General features: G+C 44.7%; 1 protein-coding gene across 1 annotated transcript in view; it reads right to left on the minus strand.

Moving 5' to 3' along the window:
- The window catches only part of ZNF609 (zinc finger protein 609), a 128,477-nt gene extending 108,519 nt beyond the window's left edge, over positions 1-19,958 (minus strand). Inside the window, exon 1 of the mRNA XM_053272226.1 lies at positions 19,597-19,958. The gene's annotated coding sequence lies outside the window, so the exon portion shown is untranslated. The remainder of the gene's footprint in view (positions 1-19,596) is intronic.
- Between the last annotated feature and the right edge of the window lie 890 nt (positions 19,959-20,848).

A 20,848-nucleotide genomic window follows, 5' to 3' on the forward strand; every position in this document is an offset into this window, starting at 1 on the left:
CTGTGGTGCCTAGACTAGGATATTCAGAGGCAGAATTATTTCATAAAATATTTATTTGTCCCAGGCAGCTCTGTTTCTGTTCTGTTAATTGTAAAGGGGATAAAGGAGAAGCCCATTTACCCTACCTCTCTCCAATGAACATCTCTGATAGTTCTGTCAAGTGTTCATATTGGCTCCTCGATTTTTAAGCTGGCTCCTAGATCCAAAGGAAATCTGCAATATACCTGCTTAGAGGGCAACAGAAGGGAAGAGCTATTGCCTTCATGCTGATGTTCTGATTGTGGGTTTCCCAGAAGCATCTAACTGGCCACTGTAAGAAACAAAGTACTGGACTGGATGGACTTTTAGCATGATCTAGCAAAATTGTATTATGTTTGCCACTCCTAATAATTCCACCTTCCCTCAGCACTATCCATCCCTTTTATTATTCACCAGATCTACAAAGCTGGCATCATAACACCTGTTCCAGTAAGATGCACCCAAGATGGGCTCACCTTGACATTTCTTAGTTTAAAATTTTTGACCTAACCTGTTAATATTTTAGATTGTGAACCACCCAGGGACATGTGTATGGGGCAGAATAAATAAATGGCTGGAAGCCACACAATACATTCCTCTTCCTCCTACTTTTATGTTTCTGCCACCATGTCCCATTCCTCCTCAACTCTGACATCACTTCATATCAGACTCTTGATGCCTTCCTTCAAATAAAGTTGCCACAGAAGATTATAGAATGATTTAGCCTTCAATTGTTCTGTAACAGAGTCCCTCTTTTTAACCCATAGTTCCTATGCATTTTGTTAAATCTCTTTTAGAGACTGCTCCTGCTGCCTGCTGGGTAAGGAGGTTGGACCAGCTACCTGATTGATCTACTTGAGACATTCCTGTTTTTTGGAACAAGTAAGAGAGAATAACCCATTGTTAAGAACTATAACCACCTACACTGTGTGAGAATAAATTTATTGAATAGGCAGCTACCATATAATTAAATATTGCTTAAATATTTGAGATTAGCCATTTTACTATCAAGCAGAATCTAAGCCAATACAGTAACCGCAGTGCATCATTAATGCTGTATTACTGTAATTAAGACACTTTCACAGAAAATGCTCCTGTGAATGAGCAACATGACCTATATAGCTATTCAGTATTGAGATAAACTACAGAGAGAATGACATAAGGCAATGATGATCAAGAACCCTGAAAAATATAGATGATACATAACTTACTTAAGATCTTAATCAATAATGCCATATTATTCATTACGCTCCAAAGGTTACATAGGAAGACTTTACAAGAAATCTAAAGTATTATTCCTGACCCATATCAAGATAAATAGCTGAGTCAGGCCTGTAAAAATTTAGTCTGTTATTCTTAGGCAACACAGAAATAGCTGATGTCAATTATACCAATTTATATTGTCTATGAGATGTTCACTGATCTTCAGCCAAGCATTCAGAGGAAAATGTCTCTTTCACACTGGAGACACCCTATAATCCCTCTCCCAGAACTTGGGTGAATAAGCGAAGCCAGTCAGCACTTTGCATAGTTAAGAGCTTCATTACCCCCCTTTAGACAGCTGACCCATATGCAGAGAAAAAGTTGCATGGAATGTAAAATCACAAAGTTGATTGTGATTTCACAAAGTTGCATGGAAAATGAAATATAGGAAGCTGTCATGTTTATCCAAGAATAATCCACTGTTTCATCAAGATTGGTTCTGTAAGCCTGGTATTTTTACCTTCTTTCCTAAGCTTCAAATGAGGTGCCAGCAGTATGCAATCTCAACATTAGAAAAGAAGACCACAAAGCAGACTTCTGCATCAGGAATCCCATAGCATAAATAGCCGTCATTGCACCTTTTCTGAAGACACCGTGCAATATGATCCATAATCACAACTGCTAGGCACGAAAGAAAGAACACAACTTGGGCATTCAAGAGATTCAATAAATCATACTTAGACTACCGAGCATTCAAAGAAAGCAGCAGTAAGCAGTAGGCAAAGCTCTCCGGTCCTGTGGAAGCCCACAGTACAGTGGTGGACCAGTATAAGAATGAGCAGTCTCAAAAACTTAGCTAGGCTGTAAGTAATACACAGCAGTACCCATCAAAACTGCAAACCTGGGTAATATCTAATCTGTCATACAAAAAGGCAACACTTACAAACCACTATCCACTGCTAAGGCAAAGTGTTGACTCTCCTATATTAGCAGGGAGGAGAGGAGCTGTTCCTATTCAATCCAGCCTAGCATCCCTCCCAGTGGCTACTACTGCTGCTCTGTCTTGCATTTCTTTTTAGATTTATTTATTTTTTTGAGCCTCTAGCATTCTTAATAATAATATCCAGATATGCTAAAGTTTATTAGCAGGAAAATTACTTCCTGATCAGTATTTAAACCCAGTCAGGTGATTGCTGAGGTGGTTCAGAGCCACACTGTTCTAAGCATTTTAAAAACAGAATTATAAAAGGCAAAAGGATTCAGTCTTCAATAAATCCCACCTTGACTGATTCTGAACTGAGAAGCGAGCCTTTGCTCTCTCTTTTCGGAGGCACAAGTATATGTAGCAAGGCTGCTTTGTAAAACTAGCTCCTACAATTACTATACAAAATAAGGCTTGTTTCAAGATTATTTCTGTTCCCACTGCTGAAAAAACCATGGGGGGGGGAGGTTTAGAAAGAAATGTTGGTCTTATCATGAAAGGTTCTTTTTCACAGTTGAAGTCATCCTCCAGTTGTATGGGTTGTGGTCAGAGAATGCTCCGAAGACAGGACTAAATTAAAACTGAAAGTGTGACTAGCTTCCTGCCTGGGAGGCGGCAAAACCCCAGTTCTGGGACTGATGTGCTCCAAAGGAAGGTTAAGAGAAAAAATATTAGAGAGAGAGAAAGGGGAAAAAACCAAAGAGAACCAAAGAGCAATTGGCAGGAAAACAAAGAAGGTACATACAAAGCAGCCTGCAAAACTACAAAAGCCCTGGAAGTCTCCTCCACCCAATAGTAGAAAACCCCCAGGTACACATCCTGGGTGGCCCGGATGACCTCGGTGTGAAAAAGAACCTTTCACAGTAAGACCAACATTTATTTTTCCATAACCCAAAGAGGTCATCCTCCAATTGTATGGGACATACCCAAGCAGAAGAGTAAAAAGAGGAAAGAAAGAAGAGATGTGACTCAAACTACTTGCTGGAGGACAGTGTGGCCAAGGGCAGCTCACGCCACATGGAACGATGAAATTTTGTAATGCTTGATGAAGGGCATAATAGAAGACCATGTGGCCGCCTTGCAGATCTCCAACACAGAGGAGCATTAGCCGAGAAAGCCAGAGGAGGTAGCCCCACTGTGGGTGCAATGAGCCGTGATGCCACGGCATATGAGTAAGTTGCGGGACTGATAGGCTAAAAAAATGCACAACTTTATCCAGCTAGAGAGGGTGTTCTTGGAGACTTTGACGCCAAGAGACATTTAGCAGGTGGTTACAAAAAGGGAGCTGAAATGCCTGATGGCCTTGGTTTGACGTAGAGTATGACACATGGAATGTCGAGGGAATGCCAAATTCGTTCCTTAGGATGAACTGGTGAAGGGCAGAATGATGGGAGCACCACAGCCCCATTGTTCACGTGAACAATGAAAGGCTGAATTCACTGTGGGCAGAAACATAGGGTCAGGTTTCACAGCATCCAGTTGGAAGATGCAGAGTTCTTTACAAACAGAAAAGGCTCCAAGCTCAAAGACCTTCCGGCCAGAGCTTATGGCTGAAAGGGGGTGGAAGACAAGTTAATCCTGGACTGAGAGTCCACGTTCCAATGCTTTAGCCAAAAGGGAACATAAGACCACCATCCCAGAAGCCATAGCCCAGGCTGCATATTGAATGCAGTCTAAACTGGAGTCAGCCATGAGAGCTGTGGCCCCGGCCAACTTAAGGCCTTGGCAGAGGTTGGCAAGTTCAAGAGGCACCAAGGCCTCCAGCTCTTTAACCCAAAGCATAGAGGCCCTGGAAAATATAGAATTTGTGGTGGTGGCCTTTATCACCGTGGCAGAGACGGTGTAATTTTTACCCAAGAGGAGATCGCACTTACGATCCTCAGGTGACTTTAATTACTCATTTCCCTCCTTAGCTTCCACTGAGGCTGAGACCAACTGGGCCACCGGGGGGTCTACGGAGAGCACAGCCAAGTGAGCAGAGAAATCTTTGGGTAAGTTGTAAAGTTTCTTAGGAATAGGGCCCACCGGTTTGTTAGAAGTGGAAGAAGTCCATTCAGCCATCATGACTTCCCTGAAAAGAGGAAGGAAGGGAACAGCAGTGGTGTGCATAGAGCTGGAAGGAAGAACATGATCCAAAGGAGATGTAGACTGGGATGTACCTAAGGGGGCACAACATCATTAATAGCACACCTAAATTTAGAGAGCATAACTTCAAAATCAGAGGAGGAGAAAAGGCATATGGAGAAGGGAATAGGGGCCAGTGCGTTCTCATCCAAGAGTTCCCCCTCTTCCGTGTCAGAAGTGAGGCATTGTTATTATCACTTAGGACTGCCTCCTGGTCAGATATAGTAGCATGAGTCCCAGGGATGTTAGAAAGAGTTCCAGATGAAACTGCCACAAGGGTAGGTGGCGGTCTGGTAGGAAGAATAGGAAGGTTGTTGTTAACATTTTATATCCTGCTCTTCTTCCAAGGAGCCCAGAGCGGTGTACTACATACTTACGTTTCTCCTCACAACAACCCTGTGAAGTAGGTTAGGCTGAGAGAGAAGTGACTGGCCCAGAGTCACCCAGCAAGTCTCATGGCTGAATGGGGATTTGAACTCGGTTCTCCCCGGTCCTAGTCCAGCACTCTAACCACTATACCATGCTGGCTTTCTTAGTAGGTTAGTAGGAGACTGGAAAAGAGGGGGAGCTGGGCGCTTAGGAGAGGGGGCTCTTTCAGTCAGGGGTTAGCTGGTGGAGTAAGCTGCAGCTTGATAAGCGTCATGCACTGCCAAGTGCTGAATTCCCCCAACCAGGCTGCAATTTCAGGCGGGAATGGGTCTGTACCAGGAAAAGGAGCGTCCAGCGGCTTTCGAGGTAGAACGCTCAATCCTGCTGGTTCTGTGGGTGGCTTGGGTATGGTAGGCACTGGAGATGCCAGGTGGTGGGGCGCTCCGGAGATGGCTGCCCCACGGGGTGCTCCAGAGGAGGCTACTCAGTCGGTGCAACTGGGAGGAGAGAAAAGGAAGGAGGAGGGGATGCTGGGAGCACAGGTAGCTCACCTTCTGCAGGAGGCTTCAAGGTGGGAACAGGCAGTTTGGCAGGCATGGACTCCCCAATGCAAGTTGGAAGCTTGATCACCTCCTCAACCAGAGCTAGAGAAGGGATCGGAGGCTGCTGCATGAGACTGCCCTGTTCAGAGGGCTAAGCAGAATCTTCAGTGGGGGGAAGTGGCAAACGGTGAGGGAGACGCTCCTCACAAACCTCTTATAGGAGCAGCCTTTCGCTCAGCATTTCTTCAAAGTCAACCCACTTGGCTCTCTTCTGTCCTCCGAATGTTTCAATTTCTTTTTCACCTTTTTCTGAGCCTTCAAAGAGGCCTCCACAGTTCCGGTGTGGGCTGTTGGGGGAGGTGCAGCAAGCAAGTCGACCGGGGTTGTTTGGCAGCAGAGGGAGGGTCTCTGAGTTGAGACCTACCTCTGGAATCCGACTGTGGACCTTCAGATAGAGACCCCTCTAAAGAGGCATCAGCATGAAACCGCTGCGTAAGGCAGCCAATGAGACAAAAAACACTAATCACAAAAACGAAAGCAAGAAGAGACCAATAAGCTGAACAGAAAAATTAAAAAGTAAATATTTATTATATTTTTGGATAATAAATCTACTTCCTTCCCACCCTGGCACAATATTATAATAGGTGAGGAAGTAAGGAGAAGGTCAAGTGAAGCTAGCCAGCAAAAAACTTAGACTTAGCTAAGAAATATCAAGAGCTATTTCACAGACTTGTTCACTGGAGCAAGACAGAACCGGAACAAGGGTTTTGCCGCCTCCCAGGCAGGAAGCTAGCCACGTCTTCCGTTTTAATTTGGTCCTGTCTTCAGAGCATGCTCGGCCAACAACCTATACAATTGGAGGATGACCTCCTCGGGCTGTGGAAAAACAATTTACACTCACCAACATTAGTATTTCGGATGGCTACTGAGTGCAGTTGTAGGAATTGGAGGTAAATACCTGTTCCATATCAATGAGCGCCCAGGGAAAAGAAATTATTACAAAGGACATCTGGGTTTTTTTTAGAAAAACCACATATCCAACTTCAAAGTATCCTTGGCAAAGGCTGGGAAAATAACTGAATCAAACTAAAAAAGCCACAAGGAACACCTATGGCCTCTGTGAAGCAGTCATTGCAGTCCATGTTCAACAGGGGCAGCTGCAGGCCAAGAGACCAAGATGTCAGAGGAATGACCTCTACACTGACCTCACTAGAGACTGTTTCATGGCTTGCTGGCTGACTTCTTCCTGGACCTCACTGCAGTTAGGCAGGAGACAGAAGAGATCAAAAGTCTCCCCAGGGAGACCACAAACAGGCACCTCTGGAACCTGTCTTCAGTGGAAATAAAAAATTACCAGAGCCTAAATATGAACAGGCTGTGGCTTTACTGGCTAATGGCCTCAGTTCCACTTATTCAATAACTAATTAAGCAAAGCAAGCTGGAGCTAGATGGGATTTTGCATGCACGAGCAGAATGTTTACCTGCACTTGTGATCTTTCTTCTGCCGTTATGTGTGAACCCGGAAACTAGAATGTAAAGCTCCATATCATGCTTTTACCATGGAGTAGCAGGTCTTCTCTACACTGCAGTGTTAAACAACCCTCTAAAAAGGATGCAACAGTTCCTGTATCTCCCAAAGGCATAATATGCCACATGGCTGCTTCACAAATTACTTTTCAAATACAGAGATTCACCCCTGTTTCTGAAAAGAAGAAGATTCCCTTGACATGGAAGGTGCCATAAATGTCTAGATGTCTCATTTGTCTTCCAGCTCATCAAGAGCTGCTCTAACCATAGTTATTTCTCCGATCAAAGATCCTATGAAGGCATGGAGGACAAAATGCCTTTTGAAAAACTGCTCTCAAGAAGTAATCACAAATGGCAACAAGTATGTTTTTAAGGAGAACAGATAAATAAATTGTTTGACATTTAAAGGTTTTTGAAATCAGGTCTATTGTTGAAACTGCAATAAGTAAAAGGGACAAAGGAGGCCTCTCTTTTTTCTTTTTAAAGCAAAGGGAAGATGCTCAACAATTATAATCATAAGCGAACAACTGCAACATCAGTGTTGTTAACACTAGAAACAGTAAATTACACCACTTATGAACAGCCATGTAAACATGCCCGCTTTGGAGATCAAGGGCATCTGTCTTCCTCTGGTGTTGCACACATAGCTCCTATTTGTGTGCTATGCCTGGAGGAATAGGAAGGGCTCATGTTCTTGCTTGTGCGGTACACCTGATTTTCCAGCACACTAGGCAGAGTAGCAGGAGTCATCATCCCTGTCCATCATGTCAGCTTGAAACCCCACCATTCTAAGAGTATGTTATATATGTTGTTTTAACATGTGTATACACACCTCACTGCACTCGGGCAGATTCCTGATCAATTAAGTGTGTCCATAGACAGAACATAGTTATTTACACCAGTGATATCCTAGTATAAATTATCTGTCTTTGCCTTTGCCCAGTGATTACCAGCAGAATGTTTAATAGTGCCCGAACATCACAAATTCCATCTGCACTATTTGGCCATTTACACCAACAAGAAGATTCTCACTCGGAACTCCTAAATAATCCATAAATTCAAGTTACTGGTTAAACAATGGACACATAAAAAGCAATTAACACAGATCCAGAAACAGCAATACCAGTAAAATTTCATTTATTTATCTACATCTATATATATTACACACACACACACACCCCAGATCTGTGTTAATTGCTTTTTATGTATGTCTGTATACACACACACACTGGAAAGAATCACAGTAAAAAGTACCATCTGATGCAAAAGAGCAAGATGAAAGTAGAGAAACTGAGTTCTTTTTTAATCATTAGAGAGGTTTGTATTTCATTTCTGAACACTGAAAGCAAGCACGTGCCCCTTCTACCTACCATAGAGGGCCACAGTCAAGCCTGTTCATCTGAAAGACAAAGAAGCCCAAAATGAAACAAAACAAAATTCAAGTAACTGAACAAAACAATTCAAGGTGAATCCTGAACTAAATATCAGTTTGAATTTTAAGAGACCCATTTAAACTTATGTAATGATTTTTGTCTCTGTAAGTACACAGAATTTTATTAACTATAGGTAAAACTGGAATCAATCAGATACTGAAAAGGAAGTAAATAGCTGAAGCCATCATAATAAGCCAAAATATCTCTGTTCAAGAACTTTCAATGCCTTCAGTGAGATTCAGGGTTAAACGTATGGTCCACAGCACGTATATTTCAGGTGAGCATTGGAAATGCTTACAGACTTCAGCTTATATGTAACCTCTTCTATCAGAAGAAAATGGTTCTAGTTAGCGCAAGTTCATAAGCAATGATCATATTATCAGAGAGGGTCTGGTTAATATTATAAATACTTCTCTGAGGGAGGGCAGGATGCCTCCTTGTCTTAAGGAGGCTATTATTAGACCACTTTTGAAGAAAGCTATGCTGGATCCCTCAAAGTTAGCTAATTACAGACCTCTTTTGAATCTTCCATGGTTGGGCAAGGTGGTTGAGTGGGTGGTGGCCTCTCAGCTCCAGACAGTTTGGGATGATACACATTATCTAGACCCATTTCAAACTGACTTTCATGTGGGCTATGGGATTGAGACCGTCTTGGTTGGCCTGATGGATGATCTCCAACTGGCTATCGACAGAGGGAGTGTGACTCTGCTGATCCTTTTGGATCTCTCTGCGGCTTTCGATACCATCAACCATGGTATCCTTCTGGATCGCCTGAGGGAGGTGGGATTAGGTGGTACTGTTTTACAGTGGTTCCGCTCCTACCTCTCTGGCAGATTCCAGATGGTGTCACTTAAGAGACTGTTGTTCCGCTAAGCGAGAAGTGAAGTGTGGAGTCCCACAAGGCTCCATACTGTCTCCAATGCTTTTTAACATCTACATGAAACTGCTGGAAAAGATCATCAGGAGGTTTGGTGCTGGGTGTTATCAATATGCTGATGCCACCCAGATTTACTTCTCCATGCCAACCACATCAGGAAATGGCACATCTTTCCTAAATGCCTGCCTGGAGGCAGTAATGGGCTGGATTAGGGATAACAAACGGAGGTTGAATCCAAGTAAGATAGAGGTACTGACTGTGGGGGGTCGGGATCCGAGAGATGGTTTAGATCTGCCTGTTCTGGATGGGGTTACAATCACCGTGAAAGATCAAGTAAGTAGCTTGGGAGTGCTCCTGGACCCAAAGCTCTCCCAGGTTTCTCAGTTTGAGACAGTGGCCAGGAGCAATTTTTATCAGATTCAGTTGATACGTCAGCTACGTCCATTTCTAGAGGTGAATGACCTTAAAAGAGTGGTACATATGCTGGTAACCTCCAGACTTAACTATTGCAATGCACTCTACGTGGGGCTGCCTTTGTACTTCATCCGAAAACTGCAATTGGTACAGAATGTGGCAGCCAGATTGGTCTCTGGGACAACACGAAGGGACCACATAACACTGGTTCTAAATGAATTGCACTGGCTGCCAATATGTTTCCGGGTGAAATACAAAGTGCTGGTTATTACCTATAAAGCCCTTAATGACTTGGGTCCAGGCTATTTGAGAGAGTGCCTCCTTTGTCACAATCTCTGCTGCCTGTTACAATCTTCTGGAAAGGTCCGGTTACAGTTGCCACCGCCTCGTTTGGTGGTGACCCAGGACCAGGCTTTCTCTATGGCTGCCTCAGGGCTTTGGAGTAAGCTTCCTGCTGAAATAAGAGCATCTCCTTCTGTTTGTTTTCAAGAAGAACCTCAAGACTCTCCTGTTCTCGCAGGCTTTTAATTAGAATTTTAATAATTTTTAAAACTTGTTTTAATAATTTTATTCTATTGTCTTTATTGTCATGTATTTTAATTTGTGACTTTTAAATATTTTAAATTTTGTACACTGCCTAGAGATATACATATCAGGCGGTATAAAAAACATGGTAAATAAATAATATTGTAAAGATGAGATCAGGTCTCCAACTGCTTGCACTGTGACAAGACAGCTGGCCTTTATTATGCTCGCAATATAACCAATACCTTTCACCACATTTTTCATTTGTCTTGATAAATCTCTTTGTTTTTCTTCTTCTATTATTAATTATTTTATTTAAAATATTTCTATACCACCCAAAACTTGCATCTCTGGATGATTTACCATTAAAAACATTTAAAACCCAATGTTTTAACATTTAAAACCTGATTATATATCTATGTGGTGTTTGTTTCCCCCTGCCCCCACTTTACAGAGAATGAAGGAACCTTGAGCAGGATATCCAGGGGCCAAGAGACAAGTATTTGTGTGACTACCATTGTTTATTCTAAGAGGAAGAAGCTTTTATTTACACTTTCCATTGTACTGACATGTAAAAAAAAGTTTCCACTGTAGTTTTGAGCTTTTCCCCCCTCAAGACCAAGTGACTATACAGAGACTAAATGACTAAACAAACAGTTCCAAATCTAGAGTGGAGAAGTGTTCAAAATGTCACACACCATATTCAGCATTTAATGGGCTATTTCCTGGAGCAAACTGTGTTTATATAGTCAAAAATATTTGCAAATTAACAACTAAAACTTCATTTATTTACACTTTCCAGTTTATTTTCTTCCTAAAAAAAAAAAATCTGTAGATGAACCCTGCCCCCGCCATCAGAGGGAAATTTTGATGCATGCAAAGTTTTAACTGAAGTTGCTGGAAACTGTTCTGCACACCTATCATAGAGGCCTCAAGCACAAGAAGAGCCAGAACACAACCCACAAGCCAACTGGGCCTTTGAACTGCTCTCTTTAATCCAACAACTGTCTGCCAAACCTTCTGGGATCTCCTTTCCTCCATCAATTGCTCTCAACTCTGAAAGCTTCAGAGGAAAAGCTGTTGGCAAGCAATGCCATCCAGAACAAACACGGACCTGACTTTCTCCTGCAAATCAACACTGACTGCAGGGACAGAACATTTCTCTATGAACCTCCCTCCCCCTTACAGAAGAAATGTTGGCAATTTAATGACAAAATACGCAGAGAAAAGAATTTTGTGTTGCTGGGGAAATACAAAGTCAATTGCTCTGCTCTATGGTCTGGCCAAAGAACTACAGCGCAAAGTGCCCAGTAGCAAGGCAGGTGTTCCTTCATGGGCTTTCCCAACCAGATGAACCCCTTCTAGATGTCTCCCCCTTTTAGCCTCAGCATCATTCTCCAGAAGCTGCATGCGTCTCCTCACTTATCCTCGGAAAGCTATCCTATAAGCTGCTGAGTAGGGTCTCCAATTCATATTGGCGACACCAACCAAGTGTCGCCACCAGTTTTGGTTTGCCACCATTTTTTTCCTTTTGAATTAGATGGGTCTGATCACAGCACACTAACTACCATCTACACCTACCAAGACCAATATGATCTTCAAATTAATCTTTCCTCTGCAATCAACATCTGAGCAGAGACTATCCTAAGAAACAGCACACACACTGGCAAATCTTTGTCAACCAGCTGCCAACTTCTTTTAAAATAATTGTTTAAAATCCAATCATTCTTTGTAAATTTTACTATAACACTCTGAAGTGCAAGTTGTGAACCGCCCTGAGACCTTGGGTTAAGGCAGTATAAAAATGTGCTAAATAAATAAATAATAATAAATAATAAGAGAAGAAACTTCAGGAATTTTTAGGAAATACGCCTCTATGGAGATACTTTGAACATAGAGTGGGGGCATAGATCAAATGCTTGGAAATATGTGTCTAGATTCACAGATATGCTAAATCTCTCTCTTGGAAATGGGAACGCTCATGGAGAGAGCAGCCACTTCTTACCATGCACCAAAAGGTTAAACAAACAAGCAAACCAGCCTCCATGGTAGCCGAGCAATCACCTGGCTTCCACCCAGGCCTCCTGCACCAAACTTCTGTTGAATCTGCACTGAGGTCTGCTCTTCAGCATGCGACCATTGTTCTTCAGTGTACACAAGCAACTGATTCAAATTAAACTGTCACCTGCCTCTGCAAGGGTCACAGAAGGGCCTCCCTTCCTTTCACTGAGCACTCATGTGATTGGCTTAAAAGCCAATTAAGCTAGACAGGGACCTTACAAGAAATACACTTTTCCTAACTATTTCCAGCAGCAACTCACCTGACCCCATGAGTATGTCACATTTACAAGAGACCAGAGGGCTTGCTCCTCTGAGGTTGCTCAGGAGTGCAAGAAATACTCTATGCCTTTCCTCCAGGCAGTCTTGGAGAAAACTGATTATCTAGACCCATTTCAAACTGGCTTTAGAGCTGGCTATGGGATTGAGACAGCCTTGGTCAGCCTGATAGATGACCTTTACCGGGGAACTGACAGACAGAGTGTGACTCTGCTGGTTCTTCTGGATCTCTCGGCGGCATTCGATACCATCGGCCATGGTATCCTTCTGGATCGCCTGGGGGAGTTGGGGATAGTGGGCACTGCCTTGCAGTGGTTCCATTCCTATCTCTCGGGTAGATTCCAGATGGTGCAGCTTGGTGACAGTTGCTCCTCAAAACAGGAGATGTTATATGGAGTCTCTCAGGGGTCCATTCTGTCACCAATGCTTTTTAACATCCACATGAAACCACTGGGTGAGGTCATCAGGAGGTTTGGTGCTGGGTGATCAGTATGCTGATGACACTAAAATCTACTTCTCTTTTTCATCTTCAGGAAATGGCACTCATTCTCTAAATGCCTGCCTATAGGCAATAATGGGCTCAATGAGGGATAACAAATTGAAGCTGAATCCAAGCAAGATGGAGGTGCTCATTGAGGGGGCTCAGAATCTGAGGGGTGAGTTAGATCTTCCTGTGCTGGATGGGGTTACACTCCCCCAGAAGGAGCAGGTGCGCAGCTTGGGAGTACTCCTGGACCCAGGGCTCACCCTGGTATCTCAGGTGGAGGCCATGGCCAGGAGTGATTTCTATCAGCTTCGGCTGATTCAACAGCTGCGCCCATTCCTTGAAGAGGATGACCTCAAAACAGTGGTGCATCAGCTGGTAACCTCCCGGCTTGACTATTGCAATGCGCTCTACGTGGGGCTGCCTTTGTACGTAGTCTGTAAACTTCAGCTAGTTCAGAATGCAGCAGCCAGATTTGTCTCTGGGGCAACCCGGAGAGACCATATTATGCCTGTCTTAAATCAATTACACTGGCTGCCAATATGTTTCCGAGCAAAATACAAAGTGCTGGTTATTACCTTTAAAGCCCTGAACGGCTTGGGTCCGAAATACCTTAGAGAGTGCCTTCTTTTACATGATCCCCACCGCACGTTAAGGTCATCCGAGGAGGTCTGTCTCCAGTTACCACCAGTTTGTTTGGTGGCAACTCAGAGGCGGGCCTTCTCTGTGGCTGCTCCCAGGCTGTAGAATGCACTCCCAGCAGAAATTCGTCATCTTAATTCTTTACTGACCTTCAAGAGAGCCCTTAAAACCCATCTGTTTGGCTTGGCCTTTCAGGGTTTTTAATTAGTTTTAATCGTTTTAATGCTAACCTGGTTTTCAGGGTTTTAATTGTTATGATATTTTAATTGTTTCTTAAGATGTTTTAATTGGTGTTAATATTTATATCTCTGTTTTAATTGTTATTGGTTTTAATGGTTTTTGTTTTTAATTGTAAACTATCCTGAGCCATTCCAGAAAGGCGGTATAAAAATCGAATGAATAAATAATAATTAAGCACAAAACTGGGACCCTCTTTTACTCTAGCACTGTATACAAAATACCCAGCCTCTACTATCAATTATATTTACAGGTTTAAGCCCACTGAAGTGCAAGGTGAAAAGTGAAAACATGGCTTCCTGGTGAATGTTTGCCCAGAAACACACAGTAGTATAATATAAACAGTTTACTGCTGAAAAACAAAGGTGCATTTTAACATACCATAAACAAGTTAGCCTAGGAAACAACATAATCATCTAACTACAGCTTACCTTTGGGAATCAATTCCATTTTTAGCTAATAAAACTCACCAAAAGCAGAACACATAAACACAATTATATGTTGGCATGGTCAAGAGATGAAGACAAGCCCCCACCCAACCAGTGTTCTCTCTAATTTTTTTCATCTGTGTGCAGAATGAATTTTGTTTTGGGCAACAGTATCAAGGCAGTATGTGCACACGTATATTCAGAGTGGAACCTTCCTGATTCAACCTGAGCGGGATCTAAAATTAACCGAGTGGACATAAAAAAATCTGTGAGCGGATGCACATGCACACACCTTAGAGAGAACACTGCTCCCAACTGATATTGTCAGAGTTGCTAAAGAACTGCTTCCCTTCCCAAAAAAACCCTACATCATAAAATACACTGTTTCTGCATAAGTTAACACACAGCACCTTACTAGAATGTTTTACTTTTCATAAAAGTTGCTTAACTTATATTCTTTATTCTGAAATAAATATTTAGATTTTCCAAGATTTTAGAGTGCTTTAACAAAGAGCAGTGTAATACTAAGTTTAAGTGTGCCGTCAAGTTGATTTTGATTCCTGACGCCCACAGAGCCCTGTGGTTGTCTTTGGTAGAATATAGGAGGGGTTTACCACTGCATTTTCACGTGCAGTATGAGATGATGCCTTTCAGCATCTTCCTATATCGCTGCTTCCCAATATAGTACCAGTGGGGATTCAAACCAGCAACCTTCTGCTTGTTAGTCAAGCATTTCCCCGCTGTGCCACTTAAAGTGATTTAGTGTAATACTAGGGCTATATAAATGAATGGACAGGTAAGCATCCCTATGGAGGGGCATACAGGCCCAGCTAAAATATTATTGGAAACTATCATTTCCTATAATACAGAAGGTCCTGCAAGAAGCACAGACACACACCATCCCCCACTACAGAAGATTGAAAGCTTTTGCTTTTGTTTTAGAATAAACCACAGTTCTGTGAGTTACATATGTACTCATAACAGTGGTTTGTTTAAATTCTGGTTTTTTAAAACAAGCCCTGGTTTTAGATCACAGCAAACCAGAATTAGAACAAACCATAGTTCCTTGAGTTCATACATAACATAGAACTAAGGTTTATTCTATGGTAAGCAAAAGCTTTCCTTCTCCCTCTCTCGTGTGAATGCACAAGTCTGTGGCACCCTCGGGTTTGCTTTGATTTTGTGCCCCCAAACACTGGAACATTTCCAAACACAACCTCCAGGCTTTCAGACATCAAATCTACAAACCTACTACATGTTATACATCTTCAAAACATAAATATAAGCACATCATTGAGGCTGAAGAAGTCAAATATAGCATGAAAGGACACTGACAAGGCAACCTTGCAGTTTCAGATGTATTAGTCATAAGATACAGCAGACCAGGTTCAAATATACAATTCAAGTTAAGTTACCACATACTCCCGCATAATTCCAAGTTTAAGCAGTTGAGAATATAAACCAACAAGATTATTATTATTATTATTACATTTATATCCCGCTCTTCCTCCAAGGAGCCCAGAGTGGTGTACTACATACTTGAGTTTCTCTTTCACAACAACCTTGTGAAGTAGGTTAGGCTGAGAGAGAAGTGACTGGCCCAGAGTCACCCAGCAAATTTCATGGTTGAATTGGGATTTGAACTCGGGTCTCCCGGTTCCTAGTCAAGCACTCTAACCACTACACCATGCTGGCTCCTGATGATGACAAAGGACATCTAAAATAAATACTAAGTTTCTGAACAGTGGAAGCATAAAAGCATCACCTAGAGAATCAGGACATTATTTGAGGAAAACCAAGCACAATAAAAGGTAGCCGTGAAAAATAGTAAAGAGCTAACTAAAGATTGCATTTTTAAAAACACTTTTAAAAACCACACCCACCTTCATATTAGAATATGGAAGCCTGCCAGAGAATCTGCAAAGCCATCAGACATTAAGGTCTGCGATTTCTCATCTCTCACAAAGGGAATATCACAAGAAACAAAGCTATAGAATTCTTTGTATCTACCTTGAAAACAAAGAGAACCTCAGAGAGTCATCTCAGGTGGGAAATCTGCAAAACTGTCACACAGTCACATGAACTAGATGGCATTCATTCAAGATTTTCAAGAACTCAAGGACTAAACTAATGAACTGCTGACACCAATATTTGACTCCTAACCCCTGTTTCTAAACAGAGGACTGGAAGATGCAATGTCAATTTCCTTTTTTAAAACACCAGAAGCAATTCTAGGAATTATGCTAGAAAGGCTGATCTGAACTTTAGGCAAATAGGCAGCACACAGAGACAGTTAAGGACAGGCTGATTCAAAGGATAAACATAAGGTATTTGAGAACAGCACTAATTTTGTACAGAAGACATGCACTTCACAAATCTTAAGTTTTTATTGTGCTAATAAAGATGTTAAAGATGTTTTGGTTGGTACAGTAATTGTCAAAAAATGTTAACCAATGTTGTTTTGTGAACCATAAGCTGTAAGATCGACTGCAGAGCAGAAGTTGTCAATTCTCACAGCCAAGGGGGTGAACAGTGCAGTCCTGAAGATATGAACTGACACATACATTTATTCCAGAGAAGATTATTAAAAACTATAGAAGGTTATAGTAGCATTAGCATCGTGGACAAGCTGGTAGTAGTAATTTAGCATTAATCAGAAACAAAATACTGACCTAATATATCATTAGTTGTAATTAACAGGTTTGCTTAGATACACATGAACAAGTATTTAGATCACAACAATATACAACTGGGGGGGGGAGGCAAATTTAGGTTTTGCTGAGATAGGCACATGGTTACTCTTCCACAACACGCTAATAAGGCTTCAGAATTTCACAATGTGTGCATGCCTAGAAAAATGGCTTGCACTAAGCCCACAAAACAGAGCAGGCTATAAAGCAAATAAGGAGTCTTATACAGCAACAGCTAGTACATAGAGGATGCAAATCTTAACTAAATGCATTTGTGTGCACAAGTCAAGTACCCATCCCATGAAGTATAAATCCCAGACAAATGTAAGCACTTAACAGAGACCAGCCCCAGACTATCCTGAATTATTTTCCCAGGATATTTTAACCTTTCCATTCCTTTTTTCCTCTACAGCTGTCAGCAACCGCTAAGTAGCCTGCTCTTTTTTGCCATCTAGGGCACTGCTGATGAGCTGTCATTTCACATTCTAGAGTGGTACACTCCTTAAGTTGAAGCAGCAAGGCTGATATGATGTGAAGCAGCAAAACAGCCAACATACTGAAAGGATAAGATGATATTCAAACCATGTTCTCACACCATCACTCTAAAACACAGTTTACACGTACATTATGCAGTAAGGCAGCTCACTCAGAAGAACACTATCTGTGGTTCTGTACAGATCATAAAGCCACTGAAAACAGAAGCTCAGTTTTATTGCCTAGGAGTAAGGTCAGCCTGCAGTTAACTATTCATTCTGGACAAGCAGCAATTTCTTTAAAGGCAGGGTGTTTGCAAGACCATCACTCAAGCTGCCCACAGTCTCCGGGTAGGCACTGTGTACCTACCAGCATACCTAGGCTTGTCTCACAGCCTAATAAGGCATCTTTACAACAGCCATCAGTAAACAGAAGCAAGTCTGCTTCCTCAAGAACAGATGTCCACATGGAAACATACAAGCAGATCTATCATACCCAATGCATCTTGATAGACTTACATTACCTACATGTTTGGTTTTCTGAACAGACGCTGGACTGAGTCACACATGCACGTTCATCACTTGGTGACTACACCAGCAAATAATGACTTGTCTATGTTAATGTGCCGGGTATGCTACAACTTTGTAATATGTTATTTCATCTCAAACACAATGCTCTTCAATGCAGTCAATTCATTCATTCAAGCTGAGAACCATCAGGTAAATTCTCCCGACTGATCACCATTGACAGCGCCATTTAGGATGAAAAGGTTAAGTTTAGTAGCTGTTTGTGCCAAGCAGAGTCCCACAGAGTTTGGCCTCCGGTCCTCTGAAATTTGATTGAGGAAGAGTCCATCAGCCTCGAGGTTGGGAGGGGGAACATTAATGTTTCGTGTACAGGGTGTGATGATCATGGCCCAACCTAGTGTTGGAGTCCCCACCCAAGACCACAAGCGCTTCAGACCTCACAGCAGTCGTGCATATAGGATCCACAAGCCCTGATCAGATGTTACATAGTATGTGTGTAAACAGCTGTATGTTTTTGTGTGAATGAGTGTACCAGCATTCGTTTTTAAAATGAAACTGAGAGCAGTCCCCATAAAATGTAGGGTACAGACAGGTATTGTGCTGCTATATGTGAATTGAATGGGGATGTGGCCACAGTTAAGTGGCAGAGCACCTGCTCTGGATGCAGAAGGTCCAGGGTTCAATCCTTGGCACCTCCAGGTAGGGCTGGGAAAGATTCCTACCTGAAACCTTGGAGAGCCACTATCCGCTGGTGTAGAAAAATACAGCTTCCTATGTGTGGACAGCTGTATGTATGTATGTAGAGATCTATAGGTGCACTGTGCACATACACATATTGAACACAACGTGGGTGTGGGGCTACACACAGGTGCGAATTCACAGAAACGTATGCATGCATGTGTGTAGGGTTGGACCTCTCCATGCTGCCAAGGAAAACTCCAGCACCCCCCACGTGTTTGCCTCCAGAATGCGCGAAGCAACTCTCCCCCAAGCGTGGCTGCTACTGCCCGGTGGAGCCCAGGGGCCGCTGCAAGCCCCTTTCGGGGTGGGGGGAGGAAGACCCCTCTTTGGCCTAAAAGGCTCCGCAGGCACAAGAGAGAAAGGAGCCCCCACGTGCGGCGGGGCGTCATTGTGCGCTCTCGCCTGGCGGCGCTTCGGTCCCCGCAACTCGGCGCGCTTCGAAGAAGGGGGACCACACATAGCCCCGCTCGGGGCCGGCGGGCGGGGAGGGGGCAGCGGCTGCCACAGACGCCTCCCTGCCGCCCCCAGGCTTCGGGCGGCCGCGCAGGCACCGTCAGCGCGCGGGGTGCCAACCCGGAGGCCGACGAGGCGCTGCGCCGAGGGGCCCGCGAAGCAAGACCCGGCTCGGCTTTTGTGTGCGCGGCTGGACCGGCCGAGCGAGCGAGCGAGCCTGCCTGCCGGGCCCCGCTGCGCCCCGCCTCCCCCTCCGCTCAAGCAGTGGGGCTCGGCGGGGAAAGAGGGGAAGGAGAAGAAGCCGGGGGAGCCCCCCCCCACATGTGGCCGTCCCGAGACGGGGGGGGGGAGGAGAGGGAGAGGAAGGTGCCTCCGTCTCCTCCGGCAGGTCTTCGCGGGGAGGGCAAGCGGGTCGCGCGCGCTGAGGCGGACGGGGGGGGGCAGAGTGGGGGGGGTCCTCGCTCCCCTCCTCCGCCAGAGGCGCCGAGGCGGGCCCAGGCCTAGCGCGCCGCCGCCGCCGCCATGAGGAGCCCAAGCCCGGCGCCCTCGCCGCCCCTCCGCCGACTCACCCTCAGGTTCCGGCCGGTGCCGGGCGCGCCCCTCAGCCGTCGCCTCCTCCATGGAGCCGCTCTCGCCGCCGCCGCCGCCTCAGGGGCCCGGCCCAGCCGCCGCCGCCGCCGCCGCCGTCATCATCTCTTCCTCCACCGCCGCCAGAGGAGTGGGGGGGGGGAGGAGGAGGAGGAGCCGCCGCCGCCGCCGCGCTCGGGGGTCTGGCTGGCCGCTGGCCCTGGGCCCGTCCTTCCTCCGCGCGGCCACCAGAAGCGGGCAGTGCTGCGGAGGGGCCGGGAGAGCGTGGAGCGGTCGGAGAGCCCGGATCTCCTGCGGCTGGCGGGAAAACGCGGGAGCGGGATTGTGCGGAGCGGGAGCAGCCGCGAAAGCCCGGGCCAGCTAGGAAGGGCTCTCGCTTTCCGGGAGCCGGGAGAAAACCTGGAGCGCGGGGTGGGCGGATTGGGAAAGGAGAGATTGGCTGCCTGCCTGGCTCTCCAGCGGGGAGAGCGGGGAGGGAGGGAGTTCTCTGGGCCCTGCAGGGGTGCGTCAAGGTGTGCTTGTGGTGCGCAAGGTGCTGCTGCTGGGCCCCATGCCCCTGGTGGAGCCCAGAGTCCAGTATTCCCTGTAAACAGGGAATGTATGATACTCTTACTGTGTTGTTCCTATTGCAGTTTCTTTTGATGCCACTGATGTGATGTATAGTTTTTTTGTGTGGTTTTGTTGTATTGAGAGGCCGTTGGCTGTAATAAAGTAAATGAATTAATAAACAGGGGTTCCCAGAGGCTGTTGACTACAACTCCCATCATCCCCAGCTGCAGTGGCCTTTGGCTGGGGATGATGGAGTTTGTAGTCAAGAACATCTGGGCATCCCGGTTACAGGGGACACTGGCCCGGATCCCCTTTAAAACCAACCCTTGCAGGGGCGTAGCTACAACTGCACTTTTTGTCCCAGGACCCACTTCAACCTGGCCAGGGGCGTAACTATAATAGGGCAAGGGGAGACAGTTGTCTGGGGGCAACTGTCTCTCCAAGACAGGGCTGAGAGGCACTCCTGCCTGCAACCTTGGAGCAGCCGCTGCCAGTCTGGGTAGACAATACTGAGCTAGACAGACCAATGGTCTGACCAGGGGCATAGCAAGGTTGGAGTGGGCCCAGAGACAAGATTTTAAAATGGGCCCCTCGCTGATATACACAAACACACTTCACAATATATAGTGCACTCACACTCACATCCCCATTATGAATACGGTGAATATCTAGTTCACATTGAAT

Source organism: Hemicordylus capensis, chromosome 10 (genome assembly GCF_027244095.1).
Source record: "Hemicordylus capensis ecotype Gifberg chromosome 10, rHemCap1.1.pri, whole genome shotgun sequence".
NCBI lineage: Eukaryota > Metazoa > Chordata > Lepidosauria > Squamata > Cordylidae > Hemicordylus > Hemicordylus capensis.